The sequence below is a fragment of the Macaca fascicularis genome, chromosome 12 (genome assembly GCF_037993035.2).
Source record: "Macaca fascicularis isolate 582-1 chromosome 12, T2T-MFA8v1.1".
NCBI classification, from domain to species: Eukaryota; Metazoa; Chordata; class Mammalia; order Primates; family Cercopithecidae; genus Macaca; species Macaca fascicularis.
Genome location: NC_088386.1, coordinates 33,259,288 through 33,280,545, shown reverse-complemented (window position 1 = coordinate 33,280,545; position 21,258 = coordinate 33,259,288). Strand labels below are relative to the sequence as shown.

Here is a 21,258-nt window from a genome sequence, read left to right as displayed (position 1 = left end):
CAGATGTTTCTGGACTGGGGCTTGTGTGACAAATTCCGAAATTCTGCCCCTTTAATCCTTGAGTGGTGACTGTGTACTGGACAGCCTCCCAGGGCACTGAGCCTTTGCAGGAGCAGAGCTCTCCAGGGCGGACTCTTCCCGGCGGTGTGGTGCCCCTTCCAGGCGTCTCTCAGTCACCTTACCCTGAGCCAGCTCTCTGGGGCCAAGTCTCTTAAGATGACTACAGTTCTGCTACCTCCCATGCACTAAACTCTTCCTACACAAAAATCCCGCTACCTCTGTCTCTATAGAATTAAGAACTCTTCTTATCATGTCGTTCTGCCTGCGCTCCATCACACAAAACACTTCAGCTTCTTTCACAGAGAGGACTCCTGTCAACAAGAGTCACGCCCTGTTCCTGACTCCTCAACTCCAGGGCTTCTGGTTTTGTTTTGTTTTGTTTTTGAGACAAAGTCTTGCTCTGTCGCCCAGGCTGGAGTGCAGTGGCTGGAGCTCAGCTCACTGCAAGCTCCGCCTCCCGGGTTCACGCCATTCTCCTGCCTCAGCCTCCCAAGTAGCTGGGAATACAGGCGCCCACCACCACGCCCAGCTTATTTTTTTACTTTTTGTATTTTTAGTAGAGCCGGGTTTTCACCGTGTTAGCCAGGATGGTCTCGATCTCCTGACCTTGTGATCCACCCACCTCGGCCTCCCAGTGCTGGGATTACAGGCATGAGCCACCCCGCGGCCTCCGCTTCTGTTCATTAAGCCATTCTTTGGATGCACTTTCACTCTTCTTGAGGTGATGAGGGAGCAAGGTCCAAGGAAAGGGGAAGAGCACAATTTGCCCACAATTCTCTTCAAGGAAAACCCCACCAATTTCATTTTCTCAATATCCTGGCCTCTTCTTTGCAGATGCTCTTGTTTGGAGGTGGCTATAGGCTAAGGTTTGCAGAATCAGCTCCGAGACCACCCTGACTGGGAAGTCAGATGAGATGGTCTGTCCTCTTCAACTAATGCCCATTGTCGTTACTGTGGAGTATCAAAAGAATAACGGACATCACTGGAGAAAATGCACTTAACATCCTGTTATAAAACAAAAAACGTATTTTTAATTATTTTTTCACATGACTACTTTTCTCTCCACCCCCTACTTTATTCACACATGGAGAACGGACTGAGATGCATGTATTTGTATCCTACATGCTTAGTATCTGATATGGACTGATTGCTCAAAAACAATTCTTGAGAGTTTATATTCATTTAGGAACAACACACCAGTCTTCTAAACTTATTCTAATTTAGACACGTATAAAAGTACAACAGCAATGCATCTGTATCTGTCAGAATAAGCTAGCTTATGCTACAATTGTATATAAAACAATAGCCTCAGTGACTTAAAACACAAAAGCCTCATTTCTCATGCATGCTACATGTGCATTGCAATGGAGTTTTGTGCATCATAATGACTCAGGGATCCAGGCTGACTGAGGGTCCATCTCCACCCGTTTCTATGACCACAAACACAGGTGGAAAGGGAGGGAAATGTGAAGGACATGCTGGTTTCACAAGATTTTGCTCAGGAGACACATGTCAATTTCCCTCACAGTTCATTGATCAAAGCAAGTTGAAAGGAGAAGATAGATATGCATGAGGTAGAGAATTCTAATCCTTTCCTAAAGAGATAATGAATATTGCTCCCAAATATTTTCCCCAAAACTAGAAGAAAAGGCTTCAAATTCAATAAATCAAGCTGAAAGCCTATACTCTTAATCCTATCAATCTATCTGAAACATACTGTGTAATTACTATACATAACTATATATGCTGTCTCTGAACACATGCAAACATATACATACTCACACAAATACATAAATAGATGTATATTCCTTTTTAGAGTATTCCAAAATGTAAAACCTTTTCTAGATTTCTGTCCACATCTAGACCCCCTTTTGTCCTAATATTACAAACTTGGTGCTCGTTCTTTCAATCTGCACATTTTCATAGTAAAGATATTAATAAAAATATATTGTGCTTCATATTTAAATAAAATATTTTGTCACTTGCTTCTTTTACTCCACATTACATTTTTAAATTAACTACAGATATTGTTAATTCTTCTTAAGTTTAATTGATATTATTTTGTAGTCACACTGCAAAGACACTGGATCATATACTTGATTTATCAAGAGTCCATGAGTCAAAGACTTTTTTATTCTGCTTTAAGGTTTCTTTTCTTAAAAAAAAATTAGGAAATCTCGACAAATGCCAAAGCAAATGTGTTCTGTGGCTTTTTTCAGTTTTGTCAATGATGTAATCGGGAAGAGAGACTTTCAGTCAGAGCAGGAGGGCACCACGTTAAGTTACAAAGTTGATGCACAATTATTTATTCTAATCCTGAAAAAAGTTGAAAAGCTCTGCATATCACAAAAAACCCAGCAACTAGAAGATACCACATATTACAATATGTCCCAATACATGGCTTCAAAGACTAGAAACCAGTGTACTCATAAGTTATCAGATATCTTCTGGATGTTCTAGATGATATAACTAGCTGCTATGGTTTGGATATCTGTCCTTTGCCTCATATTTCATTTGGATCCCCAGTGTTGGAGGTGGGGTCTATTGAGAAGTGGTTGGGTTATAGGAGCAGATCTCTCGTGAATAGACCAATGCCCTCCCTCAGTGTGAATGAGTTCCCACTCTTAATTTCTGCAAGAGCTGGTTGTTGAAAGAACCGGGCACCTCTCCCTCGCCCTCTTGCCTCCTCTCTCGTCAGGTAATCTCTGTACTGGCTGATGCCTTTCGCCATGAGTGGAAGCAGCCTAAGGCCCTCACCAGATGCAGATGCCCGATCTTGAACTTTCCCACCATAAGAAGAGTGAACCAAATAGGTCTTTTTTCCTTATAAATTACCCAGCCTCAGGTATTCTTTTGTATCAGTATTAAACGGACTAAGGCAATAGCGATGCCAATTCTGTAAACAAGAATATCAAGGGTTCAAAAATATAATTATCTTTTTCATTACTTCAACACAGCTTTGAGTCTGAAATAGTCACTAGTACTTGCAACAAAGCACTAGTACAAAGCATTTCTGTTTGAAATATATTATCAAAATAAACTTTCAAAGGCGCAGTCAAAAATGAACGCCTATAATCATACAATAAAATTTTGGGAGACTACTGTAACTATTTTAAGATTTATGTTTTCTTTTTAAATTCAGAAGTAAAAGTTTTCTTCTTTAAGCAGAAACATTTGGTTTTAGGAAACATATTGAGATTTGACCCCTTTAAGTTTCCTATTTTTATAGTCTGATTTTAATTTGTTGCTGTCACACATGTTAAACAATATATTTTATGCTGGAGACAAAATTCGTCAGATTTCTCTGAATCCAAAGGTTTTAAGAGAATTTCCAAAGGTTTTAATTTTCAAAGGCTTCCAAAGTTTTAAGAGAATTTGTAATTAGACAGGGGCTATAGAATGTTGTAATTTACTCTTATAGGTAGATCAGTGATTATTACATTTCATAATATGTATTAAGAAGAAATCAGTTTAATTAACACAAACATATACATTTCTTGGAAATACTGATTTTTTTCTCAGCTAAACAATTTGGTAAGGGATCTTCTTTCTTGTTAAGAAGAAAATGTACGGAGGGAAATTCTACTTTCAGTAATTTCTACCTCTTTCATCTAGTCTTGTATTAAACACTGACGAAAGTTCAGAGACGATGTATGCATAGGCCCTGATTGCATGTACTCCTTTTGTAATTGGTTATAAATTTGATTTTCATGTGATTAGCTGAGAAAATGATCTATTTATGGACAAGATTTTAACAGCTGTGAAGAGTACTTCATCAAATCTAAGACACCGTCAAATTACCACTCTTCCTTCTTTTATGCTCCTCCTTCCATTTTTTTTTCTTAGAGAAGTAACAGCACGTTTATGAAAAGCTTTTGTTTTCTTCCAATATTGCATAATATTGGCTGGGTCAAGTTATATGTTCTTTGTTATTTTTACGTTCACATTTTAAATGTTTATTTTTATATTGTTTTACATCAAGAATGAATTTAATATTTAATCAAACACCATTTTGGCCTCTATTCATAACGTCAACGTTTTTCATCTGATTTACTGATATGATGAAAACTATAGTGACTTAATATTGAATTATTCTTTAAGTTCTTGAGTAATCTCTGCCTGACCCTATTTTATACTCCTTTTTAAATTTAGTAAATTGGATTTTTAATAGTTACAGTTTTTCATTTTGTTTTTCAATAATTTATTTTTAATGTTTCTTTTTGTTAACATGAACTTCTCAAAAGGAATTTTCAGCTATTTTTAATATTTTTATTTATTTACTTGTTTTTATATCCTGGTAGAGTTTAAATAGCCTAGAATCTGTTGTTTCAATATTTAAATGTACTCTTGGTAGAGCATTCTGGGTCTTGTGCAGCTAAGAGAAATAAATTTTTATGTATTTCATCAAATAATAGAGACATTTAAAGTTATATTGTTCTGAATAAAATTTGGCTATTTACAAGTTTTGGAAAAAATAATTCTTTGACTGTTTTTATTTTTAGAGTAATATGCCATTGCAGCTCTTATTTCTTACTTGATGTGTTGAAATTTTACAAAATATTTTACTCAAATATTTTGGAGCTAAAATATTTTTTATTTTTATTTTTCTATTTTTGGTTATCTCTCAATTTATTCCAATGTGGCCTGGCAACATTGGCACTAAAATTTCATGACTGATTTTTTTCTGTATGTTTTAGTATGTCAATTTGTAGAAAAGCTCCATTACAAAAGAATATTTGTACATCTTTTATAAGATTTCACGTAAGATGTATGTTACTGATTATATTATTTAAATATGCTATATCCATGATTTCCTTTGGTTTAAATTGTTTGCAAATGACTTAAGAATGTATGTTAAAATAATTTCCTAAAAATTTCATTTTATTTTACATATTGCAATGTTATGTTATTATATGGTTAAGTGTTTACAAACAATACAATTATCCATGGAACACCTCGTATCAACTTTATTGTTTGGCCTTAAGTTCTCTTCATCAAACATTAATATCGTCGTTCCTTCGCTCTATTAATGCCCATGCCTCCTCCTCCTCCACACCAGCCCATAAAATCAGAGGATCGATCGATTAACTGCTTTAAATAATATGTAAAATGAAACACTTGCATGGATGTCCATAGGATATTTTCCTCACTACAGGCAGAGCTTTACTATAATAATGAGACGTTTGATTATGAATAAAGAATCAAGTAAAAGGAGGTAATTGGATGAGAAGACACTTAACAATATTTTGTTAAGAGAGGCAACATAAGTTTTATATCAAATGAGTAAAAAAGAAAGAATATTTAATGTTCTAGGCTTTATAGTCTGAAGTTCTCTTTTTTAATACTTTGCATTTAATTTTCTCTTTTGTGTTAAAGATTTGAGTCATATCAATAACATGCTGTAAGTTTCTGACCCCAAAACAAAATAGACACTTGAGATGGGCTGCAAACCTTATTCTTTATGAAAACTGATGGTCTGAACTGCAAATCTTCTATTTCCATTAACCATGGCTGCTTTAACACTTGCTCCAACCTGTGTAATTTATGTTCTTGTTCTTGGAATACAGACTTTTCTTGAGATTTATTTTATTAGGTTTGTGAAAAAGTAATTGTGGTTTTGCCACTGAAAGTAATGGCAAAACTACAATTACTTTTGCACCAACCTAATAATAATAATTATTTTATAATTATTCTAAAACAGATTATAGCTACACATAATACAAGTACATAATACATAATACACATAATACAAGTCCATTGTTTTTGCGATCCAGAAAAGATAAGACTTGGTCAGGGAAAGTATTTGCGCTGTGCTGAAGTTATATTCATGTTGGTTGTTACAAACCAGGCTAGCTGGAGTGCTGCTTTATTTCTGTAAGACTTCGGATGGCAGTGGCTGACCCTCTGCTGCCCACCAAATATACACACATAGAATCCTTTATTCCACAGTAAGCACAAGCTAAAAATGAGTACCCTGGGTGACATTATGTGTACTAGCACATAAATACTACTCTAAGAAGAACTGAAAAGACTAATGTTTACTTCTTATCTACTGCCCTTGTGCCCGACACCTTCCTTCTGAACTTGACATTGGTGCTAGATTCTGCCAGATATCAGATTTTAACTTTGCCCTTGATGTCCTAGCCTACCTCTCATTCTGATCTCACTTATCCTATATCTTGCAAAGATTCCATAAAATTTCTGGCATGTAACCAGCACTCCTCCTCAGTTTCCAATGTGGTATAAATATTTTGCTATGGATTTCAGGGAGTTGGAAAGGTGGTGAGGAAAGAGGTTAAATGTGCAAGTTCAACTAGCCCTGTAATATTGACATATGTCATTTAGTTAATTTAGACTGTTTAATTAACCATATTAATCTTTCAATGAATTGGCAATGTAATCATTAAGTGTATGGGCCTAAGACAAAGGCAAACAGACTTACTAATAACTTTCTACATGATCTTGTAGAAGACAATCAATCTGGGCTTCAGGTTTCTCACATGAAATATGAGATAAAAAGGGTTGATTTCTAAAGTTCTTATCACTTCTCTAATTTCACGACTGTGGTTTTTAACAGTGCATTTAACTGAAGCAGTTCACTAAGACTATGTTGCACTGTTGTTTGATGAGTTAAGCTTCACATATAAAACTGCTCCTAAGTAAAAAGGGAGTGTCATTCTCTCTGGATTCTGAGAGAACTGCAGTGATAACAACCTATGCGTACCCACTTTACTTAACTATCACATGGTAATTGTCCATGTACAGTACTTGATGCTGTGGATATTTTAAAGACCATTTCTCTTTGATGTTCTTGATGAAAAATGTCATGCTCCATTACTCAGCATTTAGAACTAATGACTTACTCTGTGCTTGGTGCCAGCCAGTTGCCACTTTTACTTCCAGAACAATGACAATGGCAAGGGGCATCTTTTGAGATCTTTTGAAAGATATTAAAGAACAAGACAGGTCACATTCATAAAGTCCTTTGTCCCTGTTAATTCTTTAAAAAAATTTAGTCAAATTCCATCTGATAAGAAGGCAAATGTTTTTTGAGAAGCTCTATTTGCACTAAGGAAATAGCAAACAACACTACTGCCTATAAAAGGGAGGTAGTTGTATTAGTCTGTTCTCACGCTGCTTACAAAGACATAGCTGAGACTGGGTAGTTTATAAAGGAAAGAGGTTTAATTTACTCACAGTTCCACATGGTTAGGGAAGCCTCACAATCATGGCAGAAGGTGAATGAGGAGCAAAGTCACATCTTATGTGGTGACAGGCAAGAGAGCTTGTGTGGGGGAACTCCCCTTTATAAAACTATCAGATCTTGTGAGACTTGTTCACTATCACAAGAACAGCATGAGAAAACGTGCCCCCATGATTCAATTACCTCCTACCAGGTGCCTCCCATGACATGTGGGGATTATTATAATTCAAGGTGAGATTTGGGTTGTGACAGAGTCAAACCATACTAGTAGTACTAACACTTTCCCAACACTTACTAGTTCATTAATTGCCTCATGCCATTATAAGTCATGCAAAATTATCAGATGCAGAAAGCAATCCTTGGATTTGTTTCTAAGATAATGGGATCAATTATATTAATTAAATTGACCAGCTAATTTATTCAAATGTCTTAGTAATTTGGTATCCAAGAAGTTGTTGTTTTTATTTTGGTTTGAAATACATTCGACTACTAAAAGAGATCTGAGGTGTTACCTTAATCACTCGGCCAGTGCAGTGAATTCTAGAATATCCAGTATAGGGGGTCTCCTTGTGGCAGGCCAGGTCTCACGAATACAGGCTTCCATAACAACTGTTTCAGCACTGACTGAGTGGTTAAGTTAAATATTAAAAGCTGATAGAGCCAGTGCCCTTATACAAAGGCTGGAATATAGCAAAAGCCCACCAAGAGTTTTGCCTGGGCCTTTCCTGGGCCTCGAACTATGACAAGGTATTGAAGGAATTCTTAACAGGACCTGTTTAGGATTAAACAAGTTTTCCTGTGGGTCTGAAGAAACTCCCCAGAACTTCACAGAGAAGTTTATTGTGGCCCTGAAGGAATTCCCCAAACCTCCAAGATTTAGCAGGAGACAAGATAAGGGTAGTCACTCCAGCACCTGGACCCATTTAGATTAAGTAAATTTACTATGGCTAAGTCTCCAGAGGAAGGTGTTCAAAACTCAGACTTTCATTATACTTAGAAGTTAATCACTTATGTCTTTAGATGAATGCACACTTATACGTAGAAATATAGCTTAGAAGGTATATAAGCTCCGGAAACTTTGCAATTTTCAGTTGGTCTGGTGATAATTTCCAGGCTTTATCCCTGCACCCAATTGTTGAAGTAAACTCCCTTCTCTCCCAGTTCATCTGCATCTCGTTATTGGGCCACAAGAACAAGCAGCCCAACCCTTGGTTTGGTCCAGGAACAATCTAGCCTCAGTTGAACATATCTTGTTACAGAGAAAGCTCTATTACCAACATAGGTGTTTCTCTTTTTGAACAACTCTTTTAAAGGTTAGGTTTACTAATGTCTTCTTGTGTCTACCAATGTGTCCTAATTTTTCACCCATATCCTCATTCACAGCCTCCCTGCATAGAGAAACGAAATATTTTTTTTTCTTTTTTATGCATGTAGTCATCCAACAAGTTGATTATTGTATATATAAAGTATATGTATGTATGTGTTTAATCACACTACATATTAGGCAGCATGCTAGTCACTAGAATAAAATAGGGATTTGTATAAATATGGTGGCAGCCCTCACAGAGTTTACTAAGCAAGAATACCATGGACAAATAAACTGTCCATTCCAATAGATAGTCAGTGTTTCCAATCTTTGAATTCAAGGTTTGGAGATTAATTTTGCATCTAATAACCTTATGTGTGTTCAACTTTCCCCATGCCTCAAATTAATCATTTTAATTTTATATTTGTACAGTATTTAAAATATAATATTTCATTGCAACTATGCGGTGCTTAATAGAATTAACAATTAGAATAGAACAATAGAATAGAACAATTATAAACCTCATTTATAATAAGCATGCCATGTTAATAGTACACCAATGTATACTACTTCCTTGATCTCATTTTTTAAGTATGAAGAGGCTGAGATTTACCCGAGTGACTCACTCAAAGTCATAGAATTAGTAAGTGCAAGACTTAGAACTAAGACGCAGTACTCCAGTCCTTTGCCCTCTGCTGAGTATTAGCCATGGGAAAGGAACCTTTGGTTTGGCATGGAGAAAAGGTATTCTATACTTTTCAATCAATCCTGTAAAGTGATACTAAACAGCACAAATGGCAAGCAGCTACAACAATAGAGTAGACATTTAGAAAGAACTTTCTCTATTTGCATGTTTAAAATATGAATTATCATAGAAAATTGATTTTATTTGATGCTCAAATAATAGTGATATAGTGATTAGAAACACAGCACTGCAATTTTTGATCTGAATAATTTCAAATATGTTTGTAATAAACAAAGACACTTTCATAAATAGCCCTGGGAGGAAGTATTGAGGATTTCTACTTTTACTATTCCAGAGGACTTCAGGTTGCACCCAGTCAGTTGAGCCTAAAGTAAATAAACTACAAAGACAGCTGTAAAGTAAATACCAAGAAGCATCAGACACGTTAGGCTTCATAAATCTCAGAATGTTATCTTGACTCATATTGAGAGAGAGTTGTATCTAGTAAATATACACCATCCTGAAACTTTGTTAACCAATGACAGAAGAGGCAGAAGTAAGTCTCTGAGTCCTGGGGAATTCTTCTGTACAGAGCTCTACATCAAACTTTTGCTGCTAATGAATATAATTCATCAAGAAGATTTTTAAAAATTTTATATAGTTACATAGACTGCTCTCCTGTTGTGGAAACATCTGCTTAGAACCTCAGAAATTAGGGAATTTAAGCTTTTCTTTCTTAAATAGGCCTTAATAACAACAGGCAGAATTCATATTTAATTGTGAGGGCTTAATTGTTGTCATTTCTAGTTACCTTTAAATTAAATTTATAAAATACACAGCCATGCGTGCATACACACACACACACACACACACAATTTTTAAAAGACTTGCCAATTCCAATAGTGGAAACAAATCACAGAACTCTTTTAACATGTCCATGGCTGTATTGATTCTTTAAAGATTATGTTTCATGTACATTTCAATTTGCAGATGGCTCTAAAATTGATGTAAGTATGATAACGTAAAGCAATTTTAGAAAACTTGAGAGCAGCAATATCATTTGGTGGATAAAACAAATAGTAAATAAAATTTATCTAATTACATTTACTTCTTCTGTATTTCTGACTATAAAACTGTGTAGAGGGGGAAGGTGGAACTTGTTATGGTGGCAGAGCAAAGGACTTTTGAGCCCTCATAAATAAATAATAAAAAAATATATGAGAAAATGTGATATAATTTCCTATCATAGGATACCTAATGCAAGTCACACTATCTCATACCATGCATGGTTTAATTTTACCAAAAGAATAAGCCTTATTATTTTTCCTAGTAAGAGTCAGCAAATAACCTGTGGTTATGATTTGTGTTCTTTAAGCATGAGCTACTAAATAACTCTTTGCAGTTGAATGACAGTTTACACTCCTGTTGGCAACAAAAGACCAAATCCATATAGAAATGGCATTCTTATTCCATAATGATGTATTTATTTGGTGTCATTGGACTTTGATCAATATCATTTTCTCAAAACATAGAAACCCTTTTTTTGTGACTAAAAGAACAACTTATATCAAGTCAAGTCTTTTAGCTCCTAATATCAGAATTTGATTATATTTCCTGAATTTGTATCTAACTTTCTTCTTCCTTTGTGAGATCAAAATTATCTCTAGAGTGTTTTTAAATAAAAAACAGTTACTAAATGAAAGAGATAATGAATGTGATGTCTTTATCAAGTCAACAAGGTTTTATTACATCAAATGTTTGTATCATTTCAATGTGAAAATTTTTTACACTTATTTGTTATTAAGGTCTCATTTTCCGTAAGATAAGTCACAAAAAAACAAAGAGGTGAATGAGTTCAAGAACTCATGGAGGTTTTGTTAGTCTTAGGCACAGGAACGGGCTTTTGTTTAATCTCACAATTGCATGGGTTTAGCTCTTTCTGTCTGTAAACATTAGAAAAGGTTTTAGCCACAAATAAATGAAAACTTGAGTTACAGAAGTTCAAATGAATCAGGGTGTATTTTTCTCAAGTATATATTTTTTAAGCCTTGAGTAAAGCAGCTTTAGTGTTGGTTTAACAGCTTGACTGTAGGGTTAACGTCTCTGAGATTCTTTGGGCCTTTCCTTCATCCTCGCTACCCTGTGGTCCAGGGTATCTACCCATGTGGAGTTATGTTATTTGCATTCAAAGCCATAACAAAAGGACAGGGTACCAAGACACTGAGCCCGTTGTCTTTCAAGAAATTAAATATGTTTTTCTTTTAACTGCCACTGTCCTGTACGGCTACTTTAGCGGGCAGAAATGTATGGAGATTTTCTAGCATCTAAATGCAGAGGTGAGCAAAAGAGAGAAGAATTGAGAATACATTTTGGATTTTTGAACCCATGGTGCCTACCATAACTGTTGATAGTCAATCTTTTCGGAACAAAAAGCCACAGAGTAACTACCTGCTAAAACGACTCTATAGACTGCCAATTCAGAGGAACGATAGTTTGAATTTGTAATTTCTCGTTACTGAGCAGATAGGGTGTTGTAATTGGTTCTGCTTCTACCACATATACTGGTTGAATTCATGACATTATCTACATATTTGCATAATTTCTCCCCTCCAGGTCTTTAATCAAACATCACCTTCTCAGTGAGACTTTCTATGGCTAGGCTGTCTAAAAGTATAACAAACATCCTTTCACCAAAAACTTTGCCAATGTTCTTTATTGATTGATTGATTTTTTTTTTTTTGTAGCACTTAATGCTATGTATTTTCTATATTTATCCTGTTTGGGTTTTCCTCTCACAGTAGAAAAGATTTTGACCAAGGCAGACATTTATCAGTTTGCTCCATGTCTGTATACTCTTCACCTGGTGCAGTGCTTGTTGCATTGTAAGGATTCAATAAAAACATGTTGCAGAAGCCAATGAATGAATGTCACTACTGAGTCCAGAGAGAACTGTCTAATTACCCAATAGATTCATTTAAACTAGGACTTTGATTCTACTCACATTGTTGAGATGAAATAAAATTATGCATTTCTTGACACTGCAGCATAATATTGATCAAATTAAACACATAATTTGAGATCTACCTGTGTTCCAGAGAATATCGATTGACCATGTTGAATACAGGTATATTTGTTTTTCCAATCAATGTTATCGCAAATTACCATTGGACTCCATCATTCTGAAAAAACAAGTTTCATTTTTTCTGCTCAGTGAACATAGCCTGTCCGGATACAAAGACAATTGGAACAAAGTTGTATAGATCCAGAGATACCAAGAAGGATGTACAATACACAATTCATCAAGAATGTGGAATATAGTGTAAGAAAAATTAAAATTCTTTTCAATTTATTTACCTTCAAATTAAGGCAATTCCTCATACTAATAACAATAGGTTTATTGTGCATGTACTTAACTTTTCAAAGCCCTTGAAAACTGTTACCTCATCTTATTTCTATAACTTGCATATGACTAAGCACATGTCTATTCCTCTGTTACACCACTATGAACCTGTCTCCCTTAGGGACTGTAGTGCCTTGAAGGTAGGAATTGCGTCTTTTTCATTTTTATGCCATTTAGTTAAAATATTCACTTTGTCAAAATATACACTTACATATACGTATATATCCAGAAAGAGGCTGTTAATTGATTATTTATTGGACTTGGAATTGGTGGGGCAGATCTGTATAGTTTTAAAGATCAAAAGACACCTGTTTCTCTTATCCCATTTCGTTATGTGCAAACTTGACGGTAAGGAAGCCAAACAAACCTACCAAATTAAAGCTCTTGATACGGAGGCTGTGAAAAGTATAATCTATTTTCATTGTTAATCACTAGATTTTATTGAAGATCCAAAAGGTCTTAGCACATTATTAGGTACTTGGGATATAATTTAGACATTAGGTATTCTCTATGTCTTCAAGAGATAGACAGTTATTGACTACTTATAACTTAACAAATGGAACACCCCTCAACAAAGTCAGGGGTCTATTTTCTAATACAGAAATTTATACGCCTTGAGTAGAAATACTTTTACTTTCTACTTGGCTGATATTGCTTTCATAACTCTAAAATTTTACTCATTTTGCTAACATACTTGATGTTAACACTTTAGCCTTGTATATTTAAAAAAAAATAGTTTGAATTACTGTCCCATAGAAAGAAATGCAAGCACTTTAAAATGTGCTTCCCCTCAACTCAGATTTTATCATTAAAATTCCATGAAGCTTCTTCATGATCCTATCAGTTATCTTAAATACTAACTGCTTACTGCTCTTAACATCTTGGGAAGAAAACCAATGGGGTATTGCTGAATTTTTTGGAGGCATGCCATGGAAACGATTATAAAGATATGTTCAAACAAGGGCCTCCAAGGTCAGGTCTATGCTTATTTTATAGATTTGTTTCAATGATCACAGTCTGCTCTCTGGGTCATATAATTGATTACAGGATTGTCTCCCCTCTGACCTATGTACCTGGTAGGCTGCCACCAACTAAATTTATATCATAATGAAATCTATACCATTGTAGGATGACTATAGTTAACCACAATGTATGATGTAGTTTCAAATTGCTAGGAAGAGAATATTGAATGCTCCCAACACAAATAAATACTAAAGCTTTGAGATAATAGATATGCTAATTACCTTCATCTAATCACCATACATTATAGGTATCCAAACATTACTATGTACTCCATGAATATGTATGAATATGGCAATTATTATTTGTCAATTAAAAATACAATTAAGTCAAAAAAATTTTAAAAATATTTTTTAAAAGCAAATGGTAAATTTTAATTGTGAATCAGTCTATATTCTAATATATTAAGAGATCCTTTTGGAGAGTGTTGGGTGGTTGGATGAACTAGTATTGTACAGGTTCACATAAATTGGCATGTATTTCATAGCTTCATGCTTGTGTTGGACCTATGTTTCTGGGTGGTTTTTCACAGCACTACTGTAATTAGCATGTAAAGAACAAAAAATCTCTTTCTAGTGAAGCTTTAGTTCAGTCAGTTAGATTAGTCTCACCCCCAAGAGCAAGAGATTCTTTTGAAGACAGGTCATCTTTACAAACAGAAAAAAAACTCACGGGAGAAACTCAAGTGTTCAGCCTAGGTGATAAACCTTTCTCATAGATATATATAGCACAGATACACACATTTGCAGGTATTCATGGCATATAAGAAAGTGTTTCTGTAATTCATGGGTTAGCACCAATTAGTAAAATAAAGATAATATCAGAACATAAAAATTAAGTTGATTATGTATACTTAGAGTACATAGACATGCACAGATCTGAACATTGGATAATTATACAGAGATAAAGGAACCTCTTACAATTTGCATATCAGCTTTACTTCCAGGAGACAACTCATTTACTCTCCGTTAACATATGATGAAGCCTGATGTCCAGGAAGAGGAAGGCTATAAAGACTTTTGCCTGTTTACTCCCATCATAATCATGAGTACACTACAAATGGACTGACATTGAATACCAATTAGAGTTTCAATTTCATTAGTTACTTGTAAATATCATACACAATTTGTTAAACATATTTATCTTCATGTAAATATGTAACAAATTATGTATAGTATATTTGATATTTGGGGTAAAGTATTAACAAATTATTTTACTAACTTTAAAAACAGAATACTTTTGTGGAATATTCTCTAGGTACCATTGATTATGTAGACCAAGTTAATATTCTTAATAACACCAGACAAATTGTACTGAGTTCAAATAACTTCAGACAGAGAAAAGTTGGAGCATTGTACAATTCCCATCTTCTATAAGGCAACTATGTCTATGAATGCAAATTTTTAAAATGTGTTAGGTGAAACCTTGAGAATCAAAAATATATTTATAGTCACAGTAAAATCCCAACATTACACTGTGATTGAAGGGCAAAAATTGAATTTTATGAAAATGCAATTCAATTAATGTGAGGTTAATGAATTAATTGGTTCAAGTTCATGTATTTAGTCAGAATGAGGCCCAGCGGTTTGTCTGTGTGAGCTAAATCCATAACTGGTTTGGGCTGTAGTTTGGCACCACCTAGTGGCTGTTGGCCACTTTGAGTTAAATACCGATGAGGATGATTTGAGGTCTTGTGGATGGGTAGACCTTGACCTCAATGTTTCCATACCTGACCTCATTTCTTTGGACCGTCTCTCCACTCTTTCCCACTTCCATAAGTACCTAGAACTATAAACTTTCTCTGACACTTGATGAGGAATAGGATGTCATTATCAATTGTATTATATACAAATTTATGTTATCAATCGTGGCAGGCTGACATGAGTTTTAATATTTGTGAGTTTCAAATTAATATTCAATTTTACTAAAAGATTAGTTTTCCTTAGACCTTTTAGTTCATCTATGTTTTATTAACTTATAAGCAATATTTAGATAAAAATGAGAGTAGTCTATTTCATCTTATTTAAAATTAATGGTTAACCCAAGGTAAGCAGTTAATGTTTCCTAACCAGTAGTTCTTGTCTACAAACTTAGTGAAGTATATTATCTTAAGCATACTAAACTAAATTTTATGAATTAAATATATATATATATTTAGACATGATATTACAAGTTATCAATCTAATAAATAAATTAACACAAGCCAGGAACTGAGTTCCTATAAATATCACAATTCAGTTTACAAAAACATCCTATTTTCTCTCAGCTTAAACCCACAAATCTAATATATCAATTATTTTTATTACAAATATTTTAAATAATATACACAGATTCCAAATTTAACATAAAATATTAAGTCTGATTAACCATTATATCTACACATATTTCTTTGCCAGTCCACTGCTCCAGAGAGTTATCCATGAAGTAATCATTTAAGTCTTCTCAACAATGGCTTGACTGACTGATGTGACTAGTTTAGAATATGGGGGATGAGTATGGCACTTATCAGTCTGAGTTTGAATTAGGGACAGAAATTCCACCAGAATGATTTTCACAAAGTCTTTCTTACAATCCCTATGCCTCTATGCCTTTCACCTAGAATTTGGCTTTGCATTCTCTCTCCCCATCCAATGCTCTGTAGCCTCTTTTAAGTTTTAAGCATGATTTGGCAAATGCAATTATGCCCTCAACCCTAGGTTCTTGAATTTTCCACTAATATCTGTCTCGCTAGCAGCAGCTGTATTGTCATGCAAGTGATATGCTATGGACTCTGGCAACCTTTTCATAGTTTTGCTCTTTCACTGGCCACAAATGTGAGGGACTGACAACTTCACTGAATGCATATTTAAAGAATGACTTTTGAATTAATCTAAGGAGGACATATCATCTATTTGATACAGATAGTTCAAAATACATTTATTTAGTGTTTTGCTTCAACATGATTCACTTTGAGACTAAAGCAGTTATTCCCATATACCCAAATATATCTAATAATACATATGAACATCAATAAATTGTTGTTGGTTGAGACCCCTGAATGCAAAATGTTATGAAGAAACTAGAAAAGACATCTCTCCTCACTCTCACACCCCACACAACCAGATGTCTCCAACTTGAGAGTTAATTGCAATGTCACAAAGGCAGTTATGTATTTCCTAGTGAGGAACGTATTACTTTCTTACACCCTACAGCCAAGCTATTGGTATAACCAGGTTGTTGTTCCTCCAAAGAAGTGAGATCGATGTTCTAACACCTCTTATCTCCCCCAGAAGGAATTGCATAATAATGGTGTCTATGACAGTATATTTTTAATTGTTTGGGATATAAAGAAATATTTGTTAATATACATTTTATAAATATATATGTATATATACCTACATCAAAAAATCCACCACACAAAATTTTTAGGCAAAAAGTAAGTCATATATTCTTCCTTAAGGCAAATTGTCAAGGAATGCAGCAAAGTTGGAAATATTTGCCTCACAAACAACGAAGCCATAGTTTCTTAAACCGTACTTTTTCCATAAGAATAAAAAAGTCATGGCAGACATCAGATCCCATTTGAGTTTGTGCTTAGGGATTATAAAATCAATGCTGACATTAACAGATCTTCATTCATATGTATGCTGCCTTTTAAGGTACTATTGAGGAAAAACATGAAAGTAGAAAATAAGAATATCCTCTGAAAGCTTATCTACGCTCTGATTATCTTTGTAAAAATTCCCTTTCATTGATTGCAGCTAAACTAACATGAACGAAGAAAAATTACCCCAGTTTTGAAAGACAAATTAATCTTCTGAGACAGTACTGGTTAATCTTATTATTAAAAATAACCAATCAGCCAGTTCTAGACAACTGGTGAAGGCAGCAATAATGTTACCAGTTGCAAACTTAAAATCAGAAAGTAACATGTCCTTAAAAACCATTGTATTAAGCAAGTAAATAGGTTTATTTGCAAAATTGGGAAATATAGAAAAGAAAAAAATTTAAGTTAGTACTATTGCACAGAAAGAACTCCTATTAACCATTTGGTGTAGGCTTATATGGGCACCTTTTCTACATAGAGAGGTTTAATTGACTCCCAGTTCCACATGGCTGGGGAGGCCTCAGGAAACTTACAATCATGGCAGAAGGCAAAGAGAAAGCAAAGACCTTCACATGGTGGCAGGAAAGAGGGAGCTAGCAAGAGCAGGGAAAACTGCCTTATAAAACCATCAGATCTCACGAGAACTCATTCACTATCATAAGAACAGCATGGGGGAAATCATCCCATGATCCAATCACCTCCCACCTGATCACTCCCTCAATGCATGGAGATAATAGAGATCACAATTCGAGGTGAGATTTGGGTGGAGACACAGCTCAACCATATCAAAGGGAAATCAAAGCAGGGTAATCAGGGTAATTAATTAAAAGTCTACCTATAGGTCAAATACCCCAGTTTTCTCTCCACATCCCCTTTACAAATGCTTGTAATGCAGCATTTACTCCCAGGAAAAATTAACAGGGTTCTTTTTGACAGAGGTAAAAATTATCTGTTTGGGAATTATGATTCCTAGGATAGATGTTGGCATTCTACTCTTTCTGGCATATGCATTCCACTCAGCTTAGAGTTCTATCTCCATCCTGTCACCCTAAAGTTAAGCATGTTTTATCTATTTAGCCTCTCTGATCTTCCTTCAGTGTATAGGTAAAACTCCTTAGTCAAGTGAGACTCACTGCTGTAGTTTGGATGTCTGTCCTTCACAATGCTCATGATGAAATTTTATTCTCAATGTTGGATGTGGGGCCTAGTCATGAAAGGTTTGGTGTCACCCTTACAGGAATGAGTGCGTTCTCACTATTAGTTTCTGTGAGAGCTGGTTGTTAAAAAGAGTCTGGTACGTCTCTCTTTCTTATGCATCCTCTCTCACCATGTGATCTCTGTTCAGACTGGCTCCTTTTTGCCTTCTGTCATGATTGGAAGCAGTCTGAGGCTCTCACCAAAAGCAGATGCTGGTGTCATGCCTCTTGTCCAGCCTGCAGAAACAAGAGCTAAATAAAACTCTTTAATTAATAAGTTACTCAGTCTTGGGTATTCTTTTATAGCAACACAAAACAGACTAAGACACTCACATATACAAAAGAAGAAGAAACCACAGCAATTTCCTAGAAAAATTAACCCAGAAGCACAGCATGCTTTATATATGAAGTTGACTAAGATCTTGAAATAATAGGATACAGCACACTTTAAGTTCAATATGCAATATTAACATTCTTCTCTTTCTTGTGTCTAGATAATCAATACAACACGAAAGAAAGCCCTGATTTGTAGTGTTTGCCAACTTCTGTGATGTAAGTACTTCCACCATTGGAGATTTCAAATGAGCATTGTGACATCTTTGAACACAGAATTGAGAAGAAATGCACAGAAGTACATCATTATATTGTATTCACAATACAGAAAGAACAAGAGTAAATAATTTCAAGATCATCAATAAAATGTAGTAAAGTGATTAAGAAGTAATGAATATCTTTGTTTCTCATGTATTTTATTTTATTTTATGTGTATGTAATATAATGTTTAATAATGACCATATTTAACAACTGGCTCAAACAATTTCTGATAATTTAAAAATGAGCGTTTGTGAACAGTTACAAGCCAGTTTCCACATGACTGCACATTAGGGATTTCACTCTTGCTGGTAGTTCTTTCAGAACGATTCTCTTACCACCCTTTGAATACCTTGTTTAACTCCTCTTTACTCATTTTAACTGTTTATTAACCACCCCATTGATAGACATTAGCTTTTTTAAAATTTATTTTTTAATTAACAAAAATCATATTAGCAAAAATCGTGATAAGTTTTGCATCAACCTAATACATATTTATCATGTTTTTATGATAATACATTGTGGAATGGCTAAATAAAGCTAATTAACATATACATTACCTCATGAACTTATTTATTTGTGATGAAAACACTTAAAATTTACTTTCTGAGCCATTTTCAAGTGTACAATATATTGTTACTAACTCTAGTCACCATGTGGTACAACAGATCTCTTGAACTTATTTCTTCTATCTAACAGAAATATAGTATCTTTTGATCAACATCTTCCCAATCCCCCCCATCCTTCACCTTTTTGCCAACCCCTGGGAACCACTATTCTGCCTTCTACTTCTATGAGTTGGTCATTTTTAGATTCCAAGTATGTGTAAGATAATGCAGTACTGACTTGTCTTTCCGTGCCTGGCTCATATCACCTAGCATAACATCCTCTATGTTCATCCATGTTATCACAAATGACAGGATTTCCTTCTTTCAAGAATGAATAATAATCTATTGTATATATAATATATACCACATTTTCTTTATCCATTTATCCGTTTGTGGATGCTTAGGTAACTTTCATATCTGGGCTTTTGTGAATAATGTTGCAATGAACATAGGAACACTGATTGTATTTCCTTTGGATACATATCCAGTGGTAGGATTGCTGCATCATACTGTAGTTCTATTTTTAATTTTTGGAGAAATCTCCATACAATTCTCATCTCATAATGAAGCCCTCTCTGATCACACTATTTAACACTGCAGCATATCCCCATCCCTTCCCTTGCACACTTCTTTCTACTTACTGTGCTCATTATCTCCATACAGTTTCTCACCTCAAATATACTATGCTATTTCAGTTATTTGTTCATCCATTCATTAGTTTGTTTAAGTTTATATTTTACTCCCCATTTAAAATATAAGCTCAGTAGAAAAATAAATCCTTGTCCTTTTCAGTATTGTGGCTAAAACAGAGATTCCACAATTTCAATTCATGTTATTTCTTCAGTGAATTTTTTAAAACTTTCAAACATTCTTAAGTGCCACTTAATCAATCTTCCTGTCTGTCCTTGATTGTCTACTATGTCAACAAGTTGTTGAAAAAGTTAAAAATTCAAATACTGTTTTATGAACTTGATTAAGAAAAAAATATAGATTATTTGATTAAATTCACCTAAATTGTTCCTTAGGAGATTTTATGTGAAACAACTCTGAGTGGGTCAATATAATCTGTATTTTCAGATAGCAGGTAAAATTAATATAATCATAATCATGGCTGTTGAACTCTTGTCATCAGATTTATTATCTGAACACAAGTAAATTGATTATTCTTTGTACAGAGTTGCCCTTACCAAGTTCCTAATGGCTTGACTGGATGCAGTCAGAGCCCATAAATGTCCATTCATGACTCAACCAGGTTCTACATTTGAATCTGGAGCTAATATAGTTTTGGGCAAAAACACTACAGTGTGAGTTGGTATAGTATTACATTAATCCTACATGCTGTTAATTAAGAAAGTATTTTTTAAATCTATAAATGTTAATTATTAAACATTTACTTTAGAGCTTAATGCACTTTAGTTGGAAAGAAACACCTAATTGGTTCAGAAACAACTTGAAATATCTTTAGGAGGCTAAAAGTAAATACAGTCAGATAATTACACTTACCATTAACTTCAGCAGTATACACTAAAAATAGATAATTTATTTATTTTTTAACTAAAAGACTGTACCTATTTTCTGTTTGAAAATGTACAATTCAGTGGT

General features: G+C 34.4%; 1 long non-coding RNA gene across 1 annotated transcript in view; it reads left to right on the top strand.

The window, feature by feature from the left end:
- The window catches only part of LOC102146050 (uncharacterized), a 111,574-nt gene extending 92,407 nt beyond the window's left edge, over positions 1-19,167 (top strand). Inside the window, exon 2 of the long non-coding RNA XR_012420935.1 lies at positions 18,952-19,167. This is a non-coding gene — a long non-coding RNA (uncharacterized lncRNA). The remainder of the gene's footprint in view (positions 1-18,951) is intronic.
- The last annotated feature ends 2,091 nt before the right edge of the window (positions 19,168-21,258 follow it).